The sequence below is a fragment of the Podarcis melisellensis genome (assembly GCF_964234715.1).
Source record: "Podarcis melisellensis genome assembly, chromosome: 5".
Lineage (NCBI taxonomy): Eukaryota > Metazoa > Chordata > Lepidosauria > Squamata > Lacertidae > Podarcis > Podarcis melisellensis.
The window spans coordinates 26915463-26934474 of record NC_138537.1 but is presented as its reverse complement, the minus strand read 5'-3'; the positions used below and the strand labels follow the sequence as shown (position 1 = coordinate 26934474).

General features: G+C 42.6%; 1 long non-coding RNA gene across 1 annotated transcript in view; it reads left to right on the top strand.

Annotated features, from left to right (window-relative positions):
* Window positions 1–19012, top strand: part of LOC309370061 — a 42574-nt gene that overhangs the window by 9721 nt on the left and 13841 nt on the right. Inside the window, exon 2 of the long non-coding RNA XR_014168402.1 lies at window positions 644–722. This is a non-coding gene — a long non-coding RNA (uncharacterized lncRNA). The remainder of the gene's footprint in view (window positions 1–643; window positions 723–19012) is intronic.

Genomic DNA, 19012 nt, shown 5'->3' with positions numbered 1-19012 from the left:
CTGCACGAACTGGTAGTGATGGTAATAAGATACTTAAGAATTGGGGAGAAGAGAAAGTGACGTGGATTTAATATCTCAAGTGGATAAGAAGAGAGCCAAGCTGGTTTATACAGTGGAGAGAAAAGCATATTTTATGTAAGGGAATTGCTGCTGTGATTTAAAAAGTTGTGTCTTCTGGGTGCACTGAGAATTCTTTATGTTTTATTCCTTCAAGAGCGAGCCCCTAATCACAGTCCCATTTTGCATGGGCCTTTGGAAAGTCAATATTCCCACACCTCTTTACCCTGACATTTGACAGTTAAGGTAATTTGCTTTGTAGGACCCACTTCTGTTTTTATTTGAAACTTTTGTTTGTTTTCATATTGTTGTAACCCTGCTGGGGAACTTATGGTGACAGGTGGACAAAAAAAGAGTATTTAAATAAATTCCTCAGTAAGTATAACCTCTTTGCAGCCATCCACCTGCCCCTAAAGTATTCAGAGCTCTGGGTAAAACAGTATCCGTGGTTTCTTATCCGGGTGAAACCATACACAAACCGCTAGAATTGTCTGCTGCTGTTTGTAGATTGGGCCGTCCCTGAAATAGAATGATAGTTATTTCCCATACCAATATCACTTAAGGGTTCTTGTTTCCTGTTCTACAGAGGCAAAAGTGTGGACTATCCAGAGGGAGTTTTCACAACGGAAGTAGAATGTCCCAGGTTGGATCCACCTCATCTGCAGGTAAGGCTAAGGAATAACCTTGTCTGGAAGCCCAGAGTGCCACTGCCAGTCAGTGTAGACAGTACTGAACTGGATGGACCAATAGTAGCTTCCTAAGTCCCTCCAAGCCACTCTTAGTGAGAACTGCACCCGAACTGCCTTCAGGCTCCTGCTGTAAGTAGCCTGAAGGTCCTGCCCTTGAATCTCCTGTTAGACAGAGAACCAAATATAGAAGACTTGTCAAGGCATTTGTCAAAATAAGAGTACCTTGTGGGGCTGTCTTTCTGAAATAATTGCTGATCAGTGTGAATAGTCAAGGCTTTCAGGGGTACTGAGCCTGCTATTAATATCCAACGGACTGCTTATAAATGTACAAATTTGATAGCTCAGGCTGTGCTTTCTTGGCTACCTTCGACATATTTCAGGTTCACAAAGCCAAGTAGGAATATGCAAACTCCTCCCTTACGGCCCCTCATTATAAATTTATCATCTTGACACCTTGTCTGTTCTATGCCTGAAATCCCTTTACAAATCTCATAACTAGAAGACATATTATACTATAACTTTAGGAGCTCTGCATTCCAAAGGAGAGCTTTATGGAAAGGCTTCCCTGAGCAGTAATTACTGGACTATTGCAGCCATGAAATATGGTATTTTGAAAAACGGTGAGGAAAAACTAGAGGAGTTGTTGGAATTTAGCTGGCATTAACATTTCTCTGTGGGAGAGAAAAAGATATCTGACATTGCTGATGCCAACTTTTTTTGGATTGTTGTTTTGCTTTACATCGCCTATTATAGTGTCGAGGGGATGGGTACTGGCTACTTGTTTTTCAGCTGAAAACTTGACAAAATAATTTGGAATTAATTATATTCTGAAAAGAGCAACACAGATCCGGGTGACATTATTGTACATAATGTAACATACATAATGTAATAATGTAACGCAAATATGAAGTAGAAATCACCATAGGCTATGTGACTAATTAATTTTCAGCCCACTCCTGCACACCAGGGTCAAATCCACATCACACATTTATTTATTTGTTAAATTTATACCATGGGCTTTCTCCCAAAAGAGCCCTGGGTGACCTTATCAACCCACTTCAACCGTGGGAACTGTCATTTGTAAAGGGTGCTGAGAGCTCCTAGTAGAATGTGCTTGGCCCTCCAACCTGCCCCAGCCCTCAATCCTCAGGAGCTCTGGGAAATGTAGTGAGAGGAATTGGGTTCTCCCCAAAACTCTTAGTACCCTTAACAAACTACAGGGTTCTTTGGGTGGAAGCCATGGTTGTTAAAGTGGTATTATAGTGTTTGAAATGTATGGTGCTGATGTTGCCTAAATGTTAATTGTCCAAATGATATGTTAATAGCCCGATTAGGGCTGAGCTGGAGGACATCATTCTTCTGTTTGGGAATAAAAGCTGCAGGTGAAGCTACCAACCTTTGGTGCTGGGTGAGAAACAACGGCTGGGAAATTTATTCACATTCCTTTCTCAGCAACCTTCCAGGGGCCACATTCCAATCGTTGGCAGGACCAGAAGCAAAAGTGAGCAGATTGGGGTGGAGTGGGGAACTGGTGAGGACACAGTGATGATGCAGAGTCTCCCTAATGCAATTGTAATTGCATGAGGAATGCATAGCCAAATAGAGCTACTGTCTTAATGACAGTAGGACTGTAAGTACTAAGCACTACATGCCAATTGCTGCTTCCCATAGGCATCTGGTTGGCCGATGTGAAAACAGGGCAGGGGACTAGATGAGCCTTTGACCTGTTCTAGCAAGGCTTTGGATCTATTTGTATGTCTTGGGCCATGTAATTTATGTGCTGATGCTTACTGACCCGATGTCATTATGTGCCACAGTGCAACACCTTCTAAGCTACAGATATCCAGCAGGATGCCCTCCACATGTGGTTGGACTTTTGGATCTAAAATTTCAGCGGTGCCCTGTGTGACACTAAAATTTGGCAACCCTGCCTCTCATGCTCCATTCTACAGCATTGTTGTGGCAGGCAGCTTGGTGCCTAGTGTGGATGAACCAGTCATGCTATCCCAAAACTGCCTCTGACTCCAAATCCCATCAGCCCCAGGCAACATGTCCAATGCTCAGGGGAGATGGGAATTGGAGTCTAACAACAGCAAGAAGCTCTCATGTTGGCTACCTCTGGCCTATGCTGTTTGGTAATGGGTTACCATATTTGCCATTAGGACTGACACAATGACACAAAACATCTAAAGCTTCTTCACTTACCAGCCTCTCACTGCAAAACCCAAAACCCACATGGGCTTTTCAGACTTCTCATTACTTTGGACATCCAGTTTCTGAGGCACAGAAAGTAAACATCGGGAAATGTAAAAAGGGCAAAGAAAAGCAGCTCACCTTATCAAAGGGAGCTATTGTGAAAAGGGAGAAAAAAAGAGAGAAAAAGCCTAGTTGATTCAGAAAGCTTGAGATTTGTTGACATGTGATGTCAGCAGAGGGTGAACAAACAGAAAATGTCATATGCAATGAGGCACCAGGAATGTTGAAATGAGCATTTCATCTTTTATATGGGGATGCTGTGCTTTGATTGAAAAAGTCTCTTCCAGAAAGGCATGCTTAGTGTGAAAATCAAACACAGTGAATATTCAGTGCAGCACTGAACCTTGGTATAGCCAATGACAAGCCAAGCTCACTTTAGCTATGCGATGCTATGGATTAACTATGATGCCATATATTTGACTCTAATGACAAGATTCACTGCATAAGAAATTGTTTTACTCAGCAATGGGCATAACTTTCCAAGGGTGACTGAATTCTTGCCAGAAAGTTAGCTGGAGCGCTGTGCTCACTGAATTAATAGGAGTCATTTTGTGTAATTTTCTTTAAGAGCTTTAGAGGGTGAAGACATAGTAGCTTTGAAAGCTGGGGCTCCTTTTTTATTCTGTTTGTTCTTTAAAAAACGAACAGGAAAACATGACTTTGCTGTAGAAAATATGTCTGTTATTTTCCCCTTTCCCTTTGCTTGAGAAAATAGCCTCCACAGATACCGATAACATGGTTTGATTATTATTATTATTAAGATAGCCTTAAGGGAGTGCCTGATCACCTCATCTGTCTCCTGAGAAATCTCTATGTGGGATAAGAAGCTACAGTTAGAACTGGATATGGAACAACTGATTGGTTCAAAATTGGGAAAGGAGCATGACAAGGCTGTATATTGTCTCCCTGTTTATTTAACTTATATGCAGAATTCATCATGTGAAAGGCTGGGCTGGATGAATCCCAAGCCAGAATTAAGATTGCCGGAAGAAATATCAACAACCTCAGATATGCAGATGACACAACCTTGATGTCAGAAAGTGAGGAGGAATTAAAGAACCTTTTAATGAGGGTGAAAGAGGAGAGGAGTGAAAATATGGTCTGAAGCTCAACATCAAAAAAACAAAGATCATGGCCACTGGGCCCATCACCTCCTGGCAAATAGAAGGGGAAGAAATGGAGGCAGTGAGAGATTTTACTTTCTTGGGCGCCGTGATCACTGCAGATGGTGACAGCAGTCACGAAATTAAAAGACGCCTGCTTCTTGGGAGAAAAGCAATGACAAACCCAGACAGCATCTTAAAAAGCAGAGACATCACCTTGCCAACAAAGGTCCGTATAGTTAAAGCTATGGTTTTCCCAGTAGTGATGTATGGAAGTGAGAGTTGGACCATAAAGAAGGCTGATCGCCGAAGAATTGATGCTTTTGAATTATGGTGCTGGAGGAGACTCTTGAAAGTCCCATGGACTGCAAGAAGATCAAACCTATCCATTCTCAAGGAAATCAGCCCTGAGTGCTCATTGGAAGGACAGATCCTGAAGCTGAGGGTCCAATACTTTGGCCACCTCATGAGAAGAGAAGACTCCCTGGAAAAGACCCTGATGTTGGGAAAGATGGAGGGCACAAGGAGAAGGGGACAACAGAGGACGAGATGGTTGGACAGTGTTCTTGGAGCTATGAACATGAGTTTGACCAAACTGCGGGAGGCAGTGAAAGACAGGAGTGCCTGGCGTGCTCTGGTCCATGGGGTCATGAAGAGTTGGACACAACTAAACGACTAAACAACAAAAGGAAAAGATGCCTGTTGCCTATTATGTCTTTCATTATGAACAGTGCTCAGTGGCAAATTTATAGGTATGCATAGTATGTCCAGATTTAGGGCCCCCTGAGATGGAGGACCTCCTTAATTATGAGTATACATTGTTCATAGAATCATAGAATTGTAGCGTTGGAAGGGGTCCTGAGGGTAATCTAGTCCAACCCCCAACAACACAGGAACACTGACCGAGATGATCCTTTTGAAACGTGACTACAAACAAAGAACTGACATTGCGGAACTCTAGAATTTTAGTTTGTTGCATTATTTCCACTTTTCATTCTCCCTGCTCCCAGATTAATATCATTAGAGACTGATCATTAGGCTGGGGATCACCAACCTGATGCCTGTGCAGGCCTTATTTGGCGTCCTAGAACAGGGGTGCAAGACTTTCTTCTTCTTTTTAAAGGAAGTATATAGCCTTTCTAGAAAGAAAGTTATGAAGCATAATGTACATGCAGCCTTCTAAGCAAGTTCTGTTAAAGGAGTCAGCCGGGCTGCCCCCACTTTTCAGTGTTTTTAGCCAATGAGGAAGTCAGAGCTGTGACTGATAAGTGAGTGGCTTGGAAAGCAGGCAATAATATTTCAGCTGCCTGTCACTGATGGTATTTAGCGAAACCTCCCCAAAGCACCAAGAAGGCATTGAACTCAGACAATCAGATGCCACCTTTGGGATTGCCAGGCCAATGAGGGTACCAGAGTGGTGAGAGAGGTATCTGATGGGGCTCAGCAATCTTAAATTTTATTGACTGAGCTCACTGCCACTCTCGGTGTTTTGCGAAATTTACTTATATTAGAGTTGTGATGCAGGGCTCCAGCCTCTGCTGCCAGCACAGCACTTCCTAGCATGTTATGATTTGCCACCACTGGCCTACTGTTACCTGTGTGGAGGTCATTTGGGGTAGAGGCTCCAGACTTATGACCTGAAATCTGTGGCACCTCTCTCCAGACTTTGAAGTTCTAGTAACTCTGAGAAAAGAGCTGAACCCTGCACAATTGCAACAGCTCTAATAACTCTTAATACCAAAAGATTAACAAGGCATACTGAAAAAGCAAAATTAAGGACAGTGATTTAGCAGGGGTGGATACTAGAAAATAAGGACAGATCCAGATAAATAGGGAATAACAAGTGGGACCTGCAATGATACATTGTGCTGTAGAATATCTCTGATGTTCAGAATTCAAGTTAATTCCCCTATGAGGAAAAGGTTATAACATTTGGGAGTTTTCAAGTTTAAAGGAAAGGTGAATAAGAGGAGAGGTGTATAAAAATTCTGCATGGTGCGGTGAAAGTAGGTAGAGAATAGATTTTCTCCTTCTCTCATAGCACTAGATCTCACAGACATCAAATGAAGCTGAATGTTGGATGATTCAGGATGAATAAAATAAAGCACCTCTTTACAGAACGCACAGTTCAATCTATAGAAATCAATTCCCACAAGGGGTAGTGATGACTGCAAACTTGGATGGTTTTAAAAGATGACTGCCATGTAAAAAAGGTAAAGGTAAAGGACCCCTGGATGGTTAAGTCCAGTCAAAGGCGACTATGGGGTTGCAGTGCTCATCTTCTTTCAGGCCAAGGGAGCCAGTGTTTGTCCACAGACAGCTTTCTGGGTCATGTTGTTAACATGACTAAACTGCTTCTGGCACAACAGAACACCGTGATGGAAACCAGAGGACCCGAAAACGTCGTTTACCTATTTATCTACTTGCACTGGTGTGCTTTCAAACTACTAGGTTGGCAGGACCTGGGACTGTGCAACAGGAGCTCACCCTGTCAAGGGGATTTGAACTGCTGACCTTCTGATTGGCAAGCCCAAGGGGTTCGGTGGTTTAGACCACAGTGCCACCCGCCTCCCACTGCTGCCATGAAGTGTCCTTTAAGAGTCACATCCATTGGACCACTGACTTTTGCCTCTGACCGCAGCAACCCCTGGCATGTGGTCTCTGGAAGGCTGCCCACCAGGAAATCTGGCCCTCAGGCTGAAATAGTTCCTCATCTCTGCATTACATCTGCACCCCGAGATCCCTCTCTGGACATCTCTGGGGACAACAAAGTACAAATATATTTAACAGGCATTTAAACCCAGACAATGTCAAAATCAGCTCTGGTTAAGTGAGGTTACTTTCCTACTTTGGTGTTCTAGAGTGTGACTCTCTGGCAGCTGTAGCTTCGGATCATCCATAACGCATGAGGGGCTATATCCCTGGTGGCTATCTCAGAGAACAGTCATTTGGGTTGAATAAATAAATAAATCACAAGTGTGTATTCTGCTGCTGGAATATATGTGTGGAACCAGATTTGTGCTCTCACCCGTTTAATTAAACCCAGGATAAAATGTCAGTAAGGTAATGTCATAATCACTCAGGGTCTGCCAGACAGCACCTTTCCTATAGAAGGAACATTTGTGAAGCTCCATTGATTGCAGCCTTTTAATCTGTTTTGCACTTCATATATAAGCTGACCTTAAACAGAATGTGCATATGGTGGGAAAACAGATGGTTTGCAGAAGAGGGGTTTTGCGCATTTGTTCTTAACTGATGCTTCTTGTTGGATATTCTATAAGCAATTTGTAAACAATGTAGCATATTTAGGTAAGAGGATAGTTATATTTTACTGCCATGTTGTTGTTTTATTGTGCACTTCAGTGTGCAGTCCGTTGCTTATATATACATGCTCCATTACCTCCTGGGTGGAAATCATTACCTACGTAGTTTCGGTGTGAAAACTCAAGACGCATTCCACACCCCCCCCCCTTGAAAACAATACAATGTCAGAGACAATGTCAAATGGAGTCATGAGAAGAGGTGCTATCTTATCAATGTCACGATGAAGTTGGTAGGAGACAGGAAGAAAAACTTTGTGTTCAATTAGTTGATACAAGTGTGTTCCATTTTCTTTGACAGAAGCCTTTCCCCGGGAATCAAACTGAACAGTAAATGAAAATTGGGTACAGCCTTTTACTTTTTCAGAAAGCACACCTGACCTAAACATTAATCAATGTTCTATAGAATCATAAAATCATATAATTGTAGATTTGGAAGGGACCCCAAGGGTCATCTAGTCCAACCCGCTGCAATTCAGGAATCTCAGCTAAAGCATCCATGACAGATGGCCATCCAATCTCTGCTTAAAAGCCTCCAAGGAAGGAGAGTCCACAACCTCCTGAGGGAGTCAGAAAGTTTTTCCTGATGTTTAGTCAGAATCTCCTTTCTTGTAACTTGAAGCCATTTGTTACATTACAACGGCGCCAACGTGGGCCCCACACTAGGGTGCCCAGTGTGCCCCACCCATACCATGATGTCATGACGTTGTAGCTGTTAGAATTGCTGCTCTGTGATTGCAGTCATGGGATTTTTGTCTATCACATGACGGTGTATGTTTTGACTTCACAAAGTGGGGAGTGACGGAGACAGGATGTTTGTGTTACTGTGTTCCGTGAAGTGGGACTATTGTCCTTTGTTCTTTTTCTCTTTGCTGTCTGATGCTAGAGAGAGAGAGAGAACCATGTTGCAGTGCTCCGTGTGTGTTTATATGTAAATAAAGTAGATTAGCCAAAATGCTGAGTTGCTGAGGTCTGTTACGCAAGCTGCAAAGACTCTGTGGATCCCTAAGGGTGCTGGTGTCTGTCGGCATCAGTCGCTGTGATGTTCGGGCTGAAGAAAGCTTATGAAGCTCCCAAACGAAAGACCAGGAGGGAAAGAACATGCAAGTCGGGCATGTGTCTCTTCCAGGGTCCTACTCAAGTGTAGGATGAGCTCGTGAAAGTAGCATGGGGTGGGGCACGAGCTCCACTCTCTTTCTCTCCCCCAACTCAGCACTTTCTCTTCCACCCCCCTTGATCTCCCTGCTGTTTCTCCCACCTGCCTCAACCAAATTCCGTGTTCTCCACGCTCCCAGCTCTGCATTCTCTCTTCCCCTCCCACCCAAACTCTGTGGTCTCTCCCCCCGCCAAACTCCATGCTCTCTCTTCCACCATCCCTGTCCGAACTCTGCACTCTTTGCACGGGGCTTGGTGCCCACACACCTGCCCCTGCATTTTGTGGGTGCCCGGCCCCTATATGGGAAATTTCGTGGGTGCTCGGGCACCCAGCGCCCTGGGGAGATGGTGCCTATGCTACATTACAACCTGTAAGGGCTGGCCTTGGGGATTTTACCACTTGAGCTTGGTGTAATAGGGTTTTGGATTATTCCAGCTCCAGACATTCATCAAGTATTCAGATAAAAGTGTTTATATGCAAATGAGAGAGGGAGGGATAAGTGGAAGAAAACAGAAGGTTAACAATTGACCCGCACCACCAATACAAATTTGTATGGAAAGAAGTCATTTAAAAAACACATAGACACACAGATTTTGTTTTTGTTCATTGCATTGCCCTGTACAAAAAGTTTAACAATAATAATTGAGGGATGAAAAATAGACAAAAGTGCAATGTGTAAAAAAATGTCATGGAAAGCCAGAATAGGTTCTTCACATAGCAGACACCTCAGTACAAAACTATCTCCCTCACTGTTTTGCAGCACTCAGCAATTGAAGTGCTGGTATGTATCACTATGTCCCAGTCTTGACAGCTCAACAAATCTAAAAAATAAAAATCCAGACGCAATTCCCCTACTCTTTAAAAGACCTTGCTTCCTTTTCATGCTTCACCACAAAAGATTGACCGGTTAATATTTAAATCCCATATGCAATGGCTAGCATTTGGGAAACAAATAAGAACTCACCACGATGTATCTTAGGAGCTGCACAGTCTTCGCACAGCATTTAATATGCTTCTTTTATTGTTAACATTTACAATCCTACAGTTAAGTGCAGCTCCCTTCTATGTTATGGTGACATAAATAAAAGATATCATCTCACAGAGTTGCCCAAAGACATTTATTTGTTGGATTAGTTATGGGAGCTCTGGACACATTTATTTCTATTCTTCTTTGGGTTTTTAGCTCCTGCATTGTTTAAAATAGCTAAAAGTTTCCTGGATGTACATATTTTGGGTACTGTTTTTGTTGGTTTCTGCTTTCTTCTCTGTGCAGCGAAGTGCTTGTCACGAGACAGGTTGTTTACATTCCACAGACAATGCACTGTTGGGTTCCCATGGGAATGGGAGACTGGATGTGACGTACACTGGTTTCCTGTTTTTCACTGTTCTTTGCAGTTTCACTTTTGAGTGATTCTCTCCGTGCTTTAGAGGAGAGATGACGCTTTCTCTGCTCCGGCAGAGGGAAAATGTTTTTCTGTAACTTACCAGCTTTGAACTGTAAATAAAGTAGTATAGAGCATGTTGGCATATACTTTTCATCATTCCGCTGTGCACTGGACACTGCTTATCCCCAACATTTGGTTCCGGGCCCAGAAAAACGCAGTGTTTTGAGGATGGACTTCAGAAGTCGGGCTCCTGGCAAAGGAACAAAGGAGCAAGAAACGAAGTGCCGGCAAAGTATCGGAACAGCAGCAGAGGGACGGAACGCACGGTATCTGCTCTGCGCGTCAAGATGATTGATGAAGGTATGTGCTACTGCTCCGGGCAGCCTGCCAGCTTCTAATTAATGGCTTTATGGCTGGACTTTGAACTTTTAATAGCCGGTTTTTGCCGTGGCACAGGCAAAAGGCTAAAAGGGGAACAATTTCCTATGCTGGGGAAATCGAAAGTAACTTTTACAAATGCTGTTGTTTCAAAGCAGCTGCAGATGTGACGCAGCAAGATTTAAGGGCAGTAGAGAAAGCACTTGGGGACTTTCGCTTTTGAACTTGCTTTTGGAATGCAGTTTGAAGCAGCTGCAGATAAACAAAGCAAATAAACAGAAGAGCGGCACAGGCTCACATGCAGAGGCTGTTTTGATTTTGCTTTTGGATTGAGGCAGCTGTACACAGACGCAGCCAGTATAAAGCAGCTTGATTTAAAGCAGCAGTGATGGCTAGCTGCAGAAGGCTGGATGAGGCAAGTGGGGAATTTGATACCACTGATCAGCCAAATGCTCAACTCACAATAGCTTGTGATACTGCCATGATTCAGAATGAAGCAGATCGGCGGGGTGATAGCTGCATGGGAAATGGGGAGGCTTCACAGACGTCATCCCATAGTGCAGTGGAACCACCAGATGGCGCCAAAGCTTTGAAGGCAGTGAAATGCTACTCGTGTGGACGTCTAGGCCATATGAAGAGGGAATGCAAATATCCCAGGGCCAAGACAGAGCAGCGCAGTGGAAGCTCATCGCGTGGAAAAGGCCAGAGCAAAGGCAAAGGTCCGGTGTCCAGGACAACGCAGCACAAGGCAATGGTCTCACGCTACGCTCCAAAGGTTGCAGAGGTTGCAGAGGTCCAGAAGACGTCTAGATCTTTCTTCGTTGTTGATTCAGCTGCAACGCATCACATGTGCAACGATAAGAGACTGTTCGTGTCTTTTACACCGCAGGAAGGTGCGATTCACCAGGCGGATGACCACACTATCCCCAGTAAAGGCTACGGAACTGTTGTTCTTCACAGTTTGGACTTATCGATACAGGATGTGCTTTATGTGCCGGATGCGAAACATAATCTGCTCAGCGTTGGACAGCTGATTGAGAAGAAGATTGACGTTTCTTTTAAGAACAATAGATGCATCATCACCAAGAAAAATGATTATCAATTGTATGCTGAATTTGTTGGTCGTTTGTTTCTTTTGTATTATGATGATGTTGTGCAGGATGACACTTGTTGCATTGCAGGTTCTAACAAAAGTTTGCATGCAGAATGTATTCACGATTTTCATCGAAAATTTGGTCATTTGCATTTTGAGGCAGTATCTAAAATGCCTGCCTTGGTTGAAGGTATGACTATTAAACCCTGCAGGTACCACATGAAGTGCAAGGCATGCGCAGCAAACAAGGTAAAAATGGCTGCGAAAGGTAAGGTGTCTAGTAGGCAAGCTACAGAACCATACCAGGTTGTTCATGCTGATTTGGTTGGACCACTAGCGCCCTCTTTGGGTGGAAATAGGTACTTCATGGTTCTCCTTGATGCATTTTCCAGGTATATTTTTGTGTACAATCTCAAGCAGAAATCAGAGGCTTTTCCTAGGTTCAAGGAATTCTGTGCTTGGTTGGGAAATGTGCATGGTAAGAAGATAAAGATTCTTTTCACTGACCGGGGGGGAGAATTCATTTCTCAGCAGTTTGAAGCTTTTCTGGCTGAGAAAGGAATTCAACACGATTTGTCTAGTCCTCGCTCGCCATGGCAGAATGGACTTGCAGAACGAGCAAATCAAACATTGCTTCAAGGGTTAAAAACCTTGCTGCATGATGCAAATCTTCCAGAGAGTTATTGGGCCGAAGCTCTCTCATGTTTCACTTACAGTTACAATCGCAGGTTATCTTCAGCGATTGGTTGTACCCCCTATGAGAAGATGTTTGGCAAGAAGCCATACATCAAACACATGAGAATTTTTGGTTCGGACATGTGGGTTCACTCACCACAACACTCCAAGTTAGACAAGCGTGGATTGCATGGTATCTTTCTAGGTTATCAGAAAGGGTCTTACAGAATAATGATGACTGACTCTAAGGAAATTAAGCTCACAAGAAGTGTTGAGTACAATGCCAAGTGGGGGGAGAATGTGGGAATTTTCCAATGTTATCCTGATGACAGTGATGAGACTGAGGATAGTCAAAAGCAACCACAACAACCCACACCCACTGATGAAGGTTCTGATTCTGAGTCTGAAACTGAATCGGATGATTCAGAGGATTTCAAGAGTGCAAAAGCCTCTATGCGACCCTCTGAAAGTTCTGATCAAGAATTGGAGGAACCATTGTTCACAATAGGTCGTTTTTCTCCTAAGAAGGAAGAGGAGAGTGTTGAAGACTTAAGGCTAATTCGTAGGTCACAGAGAGCCACAAAAGGCAGACCTCCAAAGAGATTTGCTGATGAGTTTGCTAAGATTGCAGTAACAGCTGTTAAAAGCTCCAAGAAGGTTTTTGAACCTTCAAGTTTCCAAGAAATCCAGGATTTGGATTCAAAAGAAGCTGAGCCATGGTCAAATGCCATGAAGGCTGAGCTTGATTCCTTGGAAAGGAACAAAACATGGGACCTTGTTCCAATAGTTCCAGGAATGAAATTGCTTGGAAGCAAATGGGTCTTCAAAGCGAAGACTGATCAAAATGGCAAGATAGTCAGACACAAAGCCAGGTTGGTAGCCAGAGGTTTTGCACAGGTACCAGGTGAAGACTATCACGAGACCTACTCACCTACAGTGAGGTATGAGAGCATTAGGCTTATGCTCAAGCTAGCTGCAGAGGAAAATCTACACATTAGTCACCATGATGTGAATACAGCTTTTCTGTACGGATCTCTAGGTGAATCCCTTTATATGCTTCCACCTGATGGCGTACAGGTAAAACAGGGATTTGTTTGTGCTCTGAAAAAGTCCCTTTATGGTCTCAAACAAAGTGCACGGTGTTGGCACACAAAACTCACTGAAGTATTGTTTTCTCTAGGTTTTCAGCAAGGGAAAGCTGATCCATGTGTATTTGTCAAAGAGGAGGGGCAAAAGAAACTGTACTGTTTGTTTTATGTTGATGATCTTTTATTCTTTTGGAAGGATGTCACAATGTACAATAACGCCCTAGCTCAACTGAAAGAGCACTTTGACATGAAAGATCTTGGTGAGGTAAACAACTACCTATCTCTGGAAATAGAGAGAGATCAAGATGGTAACATTCTAGTACACCAGTCACGGAAAATTGCTGATGTGTTAAGCAAGCTAAACCTGATGGATGCTAACCCTGTGGACACACCGATGATAACAGGTTATCAGGTAGATGACACTGAAGAAGCATTTTCTGACACTACACTGTACAGAAGTGTGCTAGGCAAGCTAAACTTCATTGCCAGATGTTCAAGACCAGACATTGCTGTTAGCTGTAATTTGCTAAGCAGACAAGTCAACAATCCTACTGTTAAGGATTGGAAAGCTCTGAAACGCATAGCGCGGTATTTGAAAGGCACTATGCATTACAGACTGAGATTTAACAATCAGAAGTCTGGTGGTCTTGAGATATTTGCAGATGCAAGTTTTGGAAGTGACACTACAGACAGGAAGAGTACGTCTGGAGTTTGCTATAAGTACAATCAGGGTCTATTTGATTGGTCATGCAAGAAGCAAACAACAGTTAGCTTAAGTACTTGTGAAGCTGAACTGAATGCACTGTCTTATTCACTTAAAGATTGTGAATGGTTGTTACAATTGTGCAAAGACATGAAAATTCCTGTCAAATGTCCAATCCAGGTTTACCAGGACAACAAAGCATGTTTGTCTTTGCTGAATTCTGAAGGTTGTAAGCAAAGCACGAAGCACTTGCAATTGAAGTTGCAACATGCTAGGGAACGTATTCAGAAGGGACTCGTAACGGTGTCCTATATGCCAGGTAATGAAATTCCTGCTGATGTATTGTCCAAGATTGTATCAAGGGATCAACACTGTACCTATGTGCAGAAGTTGGGTTTGTACTGATATTGTACGAACACGCTGCCCAGAGATGTTCACAGAAAGGGGGAGGATGTTGGTTTCTGCTTTCTTCTCTGTGCAGCGAAGTGCTTGTCACGAGACAGGTTGTTTACATTCCACAGACAATGCACTGTTGGGTTCCCACGGGAATGGGAGACTGGATGTGACGTACACTGGTTTCCTGTTTTTCACTGTTCTTTGCAGTTTCACTTTTGAGTGATTCTCTCCGTGCTTTAGAGGAGAGATGACGCTTTCTCTGCTCCGGCAGAGGGAAAATGTTTTTCTGTAACTTACCAGCTTTGAACTGTAAATAAAGTAGTATAGAGCATGTTGGCATATACTTTTCATCATTCCGCTGTGCACTGGACACTGCTTATCCCCAACAGTTTTATCCTAATCAATTATTGTTATACTGAATAGATATTTAAACAAATATTTGGAAATGAGAGCAAAACTCAAATGATTTGCTATTACATGTTTAATACTGTTATTTAAAGGAGCCATTCCTAGATATTATGCAAAAGTTCAGTATATTGTAGTGCGCGAAGGACTTTTGCGGTAGCGATGTTGAATCTTCTGGAGGAGATTGGCTGAAGTGATGTGTGAAGGAAATGGACTAAAAATCCAGCTGGTCTGGGAATCAAGGGGTTGTTTTGAAAAACTATGGCTGCCCAGGGATCAAAACTGGAAGTTGGTAAGATCGTTGACAATGGCATGGCGGACTGTGAACCTCTTGAGAGGAGCAGAACAGGGAAGATGGAGATAGAAAGGTTAGGAAGCTGGTGTTATGAACTCTGAAGTGCTAATGGGGCTGGGCTTGGGCTTGGGTTGGGAGGCTCTGACAGAGAAGAAGGAAGGAACTGGAGAGGGGTGCTGAACTGGAGTACCTGGGTTGAAGGGCAGGAGATATCCACCCCAAATTCAACCAGTTTGGAAGGAGGAGCATAGATTCTGGTTTTCCCCTCTGTTTCCCCCCTCTGCTATGGAGCAGGAAGCTTCAGTGGATACTGGGGTCTTGATCAACCAAAGGGAGAGGTTGAACAAGAGGTGCAGCAACTGAACAAGAGCCCAAGCAGGAGGGGGCAAGGAAGAAGTAAGATTGAAATTCATATGCAATTTTAAATAACCCGTCAAATATTTGCCTGCTGCTGCCTAGCTCATGTTTAACTCCCTAAGTAGTATTTTATATTTACATTTGTAGCTCCGATACATATAACAACTTGTATCTTTCTCCTAAAATGGCAAATATGAGTTATTGGTAAATTGCTACAGCACCAGTGTGCTAAAACTGCAGTTACTGAAAAAAATATATATACCTGTGTGGCTGCATTTATAGGAGAGATTTCAAGCCCCACATTTGCTCTAAGTCTCTATTGCTCTTATCCTTGTTTTTAAAACCTCAGGCCATTTTTGCTACCGTCATCAAAAGTGGTTAGGTGGTACCCCGTGGCTTCTGGTAAATAGTTTGTTCATGATGTAGGGGCAAGTAATTTCAGAAAGGCCTGAAGTGAAAAATAATTTCTTTTGCACTCTTGCCTAAATGCTATCAAAATTATAAACAGAATTTATGGCATTTGTTAAAGCTAGACCCAAATTGCTCTAGCTGCTAAAGCTAAGGCTGGCTGCAGGCTAGGGACGTGCAATTCTATCAATTTTTGGTTTCTGTCAGTTTCTCCTTTTTCCAATCTTAAGTTCATTTTGCCAGATTTCAGCATCAGTTTGTGATTTTGTTTAAATAACAGAGTGCTCATGGGAATTCATCAGCATTTTAGTGCCCATTTCTCCCATAAGACAGATTTATGTATGCAATTTTGCCTAACATGCACATTTTTTGAATATATTTTGCAAGCACTTTCCCCCACTATAATGAATTTCAGTATACTTTCACTTGTATGCAGGTTAATGCATATTTTCCATTAAATTTTCCATTTTGGTTTGTGTGTTGTTTTGGAAAGTGCAAAAATGGGAACCCAACCAAATTTCCTGCTTCTTCCCACTGCATAGTTCCTACTCCACAGCTGAGCCAGCATTGTGACTCAAATCAGGCATGTTCATTCAACTTTCCATTATGCTAAACTCTGTAAGCGTATCTGACAGAGTAATACTAGACTCATGTTCCACTGTGTGGGGGTGTGAGAAAAGGCCACCACTGCATTGGTGAAACAGTTGCTGTATCCAATGCAGGGTCAGGCCAGGAGAGACGTGGAGAAACTCACTGCCAGAAAATAGATAAATGGCAGGTAAATTTAAGACACCCCTCCAATGATTGTGAAGCAGCCCCGATTCCCACCAGTCAGTGACTATGCTGGCAATAGATCACAGATGCTGCTGATGTACAGAGAGAGCCAATGAACACAAGATGGTAGGGACCAACACCCAGTATATCTTGGCATTATCCTGGACAGTGCTTTTTTCTGGGGGTATGCATACCCCTAAACATTTTGTGAATCTAACGGGATAAGAAACTATTTTTGTTAAAAAAAAATTGTTTCTTCTCTAGCACGGTGAATCGTCAGTTCCGTTGCTACCCCCGATAGCGGCCTCATTTCCTGTCACGATGTTTCATGAGTCTCAGATGGAAGTGAGCGTTTAATGTGTGAAGTAGGAGTTGGTCACTTTCGCTGGTACCACCTTGGATGGTGGCTTCCTTTCCTTTCTTGGTGATTTTCTTGAGTTAAAATGAGAATACCCCTAAACATTTTTTTAAGGAAAAAAGCACCATGCTGACATATCTATAATTGTTGCAGAACACATTCTTCTGAAGAGCAGAGTAACCTGCCCTGGACTTCGTGATAAAGGGTGGGTAAATAATAATAATAATAATAATAATAATAATAATAATAATAATAATAATAATGCTACCTACTACCTCTATCTATCTATCATCTATCTATCTATCTATCTATCTATCTATCTATCTATCTATCTATCTATCATCTATCTATCATCTATCTATCTATCTATCTATCTATCTATCTATCTATCTATCATCTATCTATCTATCATCTATATATCTATCTATCTATCTATCTATCTATCTATCTATCTATCTATCTATCATCTATCATCTATCTATCTATATCATCTATCTATCTATCTATCTATCTATCTATCTATATCTATCTATCTATCTATCATCTATCTATCATCTATCTATCTATATCTATCTATCTATCTATCTATCATCTATCTATCATCTATCTATCTATCTATCTATCTATCTATCTATCTATCTATCTATCTATCTATCTATAGCTGGCAGTTCTGCAGTACAGGATTTCACCTGGCACCTGTATTAACAAGCCCTAGCAAGGCTGCTTTTTACACCAGTCAGTGTAAATGCACATTATTTCATCATCACCGAAGCGTATTTGTGTAAATTTTAATGAGATGTTTATTTTTCCTATGAATTTAATTGGGACACACTGTTAATACAAGACACGCAGGCATTAGGATTCCAGACTGGTGTGAGGGCTCCGGCTCATCCTACTTTTCATTCCTCCGACCAACGACTCCCCTGTCAAATAGTCATTAGCAACTTTTTCAAATAATCTGAACCGCACTACAGTGAAAGAATGTGGTTGCTCTTGCTTATGAAGGCAAAATGATTTTTAACCCTGGGTCACATCAGGCTGCTGTGAGTGGCTGTGAGAGATAATTGTCACTCTAAAGCATTATGTGCCCAGCTAACACACTGAGGACAAGAGAGAATGACTTCCTGTTAAGCTAACTTCTCCCATCCTGTTTATTTCTTTAGATATTTATATCTCCCCCTTCAAGGTACATGGTCAGACTGCACAAAAAAACCCCAGTTAAAATGCATAATTAATAACAACACATGTGTATTAGCAGCAAACTGTGCAGTGTAAAATCACATGAAGGATATTACAGAATCAGGTTAGCTGCCAGCCTGGGCATGTTTACTCAGAAGTAATCCAAGTATATTGAATGAGGTTGTCTCAGACACTGCCACACCTCCTCCTCATTAAATTGCTTTTAAATTGTTTTTATATTCTTTTAATTTTTTAAAAGTGTTGTAACTGATTTTAACTGAGTTGTAAGAGCATTTTGTGGGATATGCCTGGGAGGAAAGGAATGGAGGAGAGCAGGGAGAGGCCCAATTACAGTGGTTCTGGGTCGGGGGAGGTATGGCGTGGGAGGAGGGGCAGGACAGATAATGGGCATTTGGTTCATTTTGATTTGTTTTGATTGATTTAAATTGGCCTTTAGAGACATCACCTTGCCAACAAAGGACCGTATAGTAAAAGCTATGGTTTTCCCAGTAGTGATGTATGGAAGTGAAAGCTGGACTATAAAGAAGGCTGATCGCCGAAGAATTGATGCTTTTGAATTATGGTGCTGGAGGAGACACTTGAGAGTCCCATGGACTGCAAGAAGATCAAATCTCCCCATTCTGAAGGAAATCAACCCTGAGTGCTCACTGGAAGGACAGATCCTGAAGCTGAGGCTCCAACACTTTGGCCACCTCATGAGAAGAGAAGACTCCCTGGGAAAGACCCTGATGTTGGGAAAGATGGAGGGCACAAGGAGAAGGGGATGACAGAGGACGAGGTGGTTGGATGGTGTTCTCGAAGCTACCAGCATGAGCTTGACCAAACTGCGGGAGGCAGTGGAAGACAGGAGTACCTGGCGTGCTCTGGTCCATAAGGTCACGAAGACTCGGACACGACTAAACGACTAAACAACAAC